We start from the raw sequence: 3,406 nt of genomic DNA on the forward strand, positions 1-3,406 counted from the left end.
GGCGCCCCCCCCCCCCCCCCCCCCCGCCTCGTACGCGCGGAGCGGGGCCGCGTAGGCTCCTGGCGGCGGCGACAGGAGAACGGGGCCTGGAGGCGGCGTGACCAAACGTTCAGATAGCCAAGTGCCGGGTGCGTGGTGTTGGCTCCGTGAAGCTGTCGGGCGATGCTGTTATCCAGTCCAGGCAGGACCAAACTTCCCAGCCTTTCTAGCCGTAGCCGAGCGCTGCAGGCACATACATCAACGTTTTTTATGCTGACTGTCTGGAGTTGATGACTGGCTTGCCAGAGCCCAGCTCTATAATAATGTATCGTTATCTTTCTTTTTGAAGCAAATCACATGTAGGATGTAATAAACAGACACAGAAGGAAAAGAAGAGGTTTTTATTTAGCTGCTTCTTTTTCTTGAGGATTCACATTAAATTCTCCAGGAATCCTTTGTGGCTTGCAAGCCATGGCATGGGCACATGTGATCTAGTCCAGAGGTTTTCAACCTTCTTTAAGGAGTATACTCCTTCTAGGTACACTTCTGGCTGGTGGTGGCTGGATATGGGGGGGCTACACACAGCGTGAGCACTGGGTGGTGGATGGTGGTGGCAGCTGCCATGTGTGAGTTCCTCCCCACTGCATCTATCGCTCTGTCTGGGCAGTGCCTGTGAGGCCTGCAGAGGGAAGCCACTACCCCCACCCCTGGCCCTGCTCCTGGGAGGCGGTGGTGCGGGGTGGTGTGTGGCGGTGCTCCACTTCTGCTCACCCATGCATACCTCCTGGCCCCTCTTCAAGTACCCCTGGGGGTATGCTTGATAACCCCAATGTAGTCTTGAGCAGCACAGAGGAGGGTTATCCAACTGGTGGCTCATGGGCCGTGTGCAGTCTACAAGAAGTTAATCTGCTGCCCATGGACTCCCCTTGGCCACTACTACCCTGGACTTTGGGCAGCAGCAGCAAGAGCCAGGGTCTTCAGGCTCCCTCTCCCTTCTTTGGCTTCTACCTCCTGCCCCTGCCTCAGAGATGGGAAAAGAACAGCATGGCTAAGTGCAATGCAGGCTGAAGTGCCAAGGGAGCCCATGGCCAAATAGATGAGCACGTGGATCAGTGGGGAGAGGCAGCCCACATGTGCAGTAAAGTGGTGGTGAAAAGAGCTGCCTACTCACATGGTGTGGGGTGAGCATGCAGCTCCCTCAGTATGTGGCCCCTGTTTGTGCAGGCCTTGGTTGCTAAGAAGTTAAAATTGCCTTGACACAGACCACAGAACTGGATGCAGCAGCTCTTGCCTGAAGCTTTAAATTTGTTTGTTGCTAATATGTAGTAATTCATCCCCTCTGTGACTGCCACTCCTGGTTTATACATAAGTGAGAGAACATCAGATGTCAGAAATTTGTCTCAATTGAGTTCTGTTGAGAGAATGAGAATTGTTTAGTCTCCTTTATGTCAGGTCTCTATTCTATAGAACAGTGTACATACATACATACATAGAGTATGTAAACTGTATGGGGTAGTATGGAAGACTGGAAATGCTGCATGAATGTTCTTTGTACCTGGTTTTGCTACTTAAGTGATGTTAGTCTTAGAGGTTAGGAGATATAGCAATGAAGTGAGAAGTTCTAGAAGTCACACTGAGTTACTGAGTTAGAGCTTGTAAAGGAAATTCCAACCAATAGGAAAAGGTTCTTCAGCCACATAATTAAAAAGAAAATCATGATGGAAAATGTGGGGCTGTTGTGCAGTGAGTGTGTATTAGTAATTAAAGTTAAAGTATACAGGCAACCTCTCTTTAACGCTGTTTTGCTTAGTGCTATTTCGCTATAGCGCTCATTTCACTTTGATGCCCGGTTTCACTTAACGTTCATGGGTTTTGCTGTAATACTCATGTATCAGGCAGGGAGCGTCGGCGGTGCACAGCCTCGTTGCCATCTTGCTTTGTCAAAAACTTTTGTGCTCTGTGCTCTTTCTTGCTCTTTTATGCTTGTGTCACCGTCTTGCTTTGTTTTTTGAGTTGTGCCATGAGTCAGAGACGTGCAACTGACTCTGAGAATGCAAGTGCTGAGAAAAAACTGCAAATGCATAATGCTGGAGCTTAAATTGGATGTCCTGAAGCAAATTGAAGCAGGGGAATGCCAGAATGAGGTCTGCAGAGCGTTGAATTTGTCTGGGTCAGCTGTTGAAAATTTAAGACAAAATAAAAGAATGTGATAGATTTGTAACTCCTTTGAATGCTTTGAAACCCAGTATGCGTAGGGCTCCAATTATGTTAGAAATGGAGAAGCTGTTAAGTGTGTGGATTGAGGATACGACTCAACGCCATATGCCCTTGAGTATGCTGCTTACTCAGAAGAAGGCTAAGAGTCTGCATGATAATTTACAGAAAAATTTGCCCAAGGGGTCTGCTTCTGAGCCTTTTTATGCAAGTAAGGGGTGGTTCGAAAGATTTAAGAGGCGCAGCAACTTGCATAATGGTTCTATTCAGGTGGAGGCTGTTAGTGCTGACACCCAAGCAGCTTCCAGCTGTAGAAATAAGCTTGTGGAAATTATTGAGGAGGGGGTTTATATACCTCAACAAGTCTTCAATTCTGATGAGACAGGCCTCTTCTGGGAGAGGATGCCTTCTAGGACCTACATTTCCAGAGAGGAGAAGTTGATTCCAGGTTTCAGGGTGTCCAAGGATCGACTTTATTGCTTGATGGTAATGCTACAGGGGATTTTAAATTGAAACCATTGCTTGTATACCACTCAGAAAACTCCAGGGCTCTCAAATGGTATCTTAAAAGCAGTCTGCCAGTCATTTGGAAGTCTAACAAGAAGACCTGGGTGACCATGTCAGTGTTTCAGAGTTGGTTCAGGGCTTATTTTTGTCCTGCAGTTGAATTGGGATCTTTGGGAACAAATGATCTCTATTTACGTTCATTCCAATGGGAAAATTGGCTTCACTTAACGCTGTTTTGTTTAGTGCTCGATTTTTTTTTTTTTTTTTTTCCGGAACCAATTCATAGATTCGTAGAAGTAGGGTCGGAAGGAACCTTGTAGATCATCAAGTCTGACTCCCTGCCCTGGGCAGGAGAGAAAACCGGGCTTAAATGACCCCAGCCAGGTAGACATCAAGCCTTCTCTTAAAGACCCCCAGGGTAGGAGCCATCACCACTTCCCTTGGAAGTTGGTTCTGTCACAACCCAGTGATTTTTTGTGCCTCGGCACTATGGAATTTCCTGGCCACGTGAGAGCTCCTTTGCACGGCAGAGTGTTCTGCTGCAATTAAGAACCTGCGTGCAGGAGAGTTCCCACCAATTTGCAGTTTCCTTTGCAGGATGCGTTTCTTCTTTGCAGCACAGAAATGCATGGTGCAAAGAGTTCCCGCTATTCGGATGCAAATTTGTGCCCCGCTATTGGCCAGTGCTAAATTATTCACACGTGGC

At 47.4% G+C, this 3,406-nt stretch overlaps 1 protein-coding gene across 1 annotated transcript in view; it reads left to right on the plus strand.

The window, feature by feature from the left end:
* NUP205 (nucleoporin 205) overlaps nt 1-3,406 on the plus strand; it is a 99,267-nt gene that overhangs the window by 233 nt on the left and 95,628 nt on the right.

Source organism: Alligator sinensis, unplaced genomic scaffold (genome assembly GCF_000455745.1).
Source record: "Alligator sinensis unplaced genomic scaffold, ASM45574v1 scaffold166_1, whole genome shotgun sequence".
In the NCBI taxonomy this organism is placed as follows: domain Eukaryota; kingdom Metazoa; phylum Chordata; order Crocodylia; family Alligatoridae; genus Alligator; species Alligator sinensis.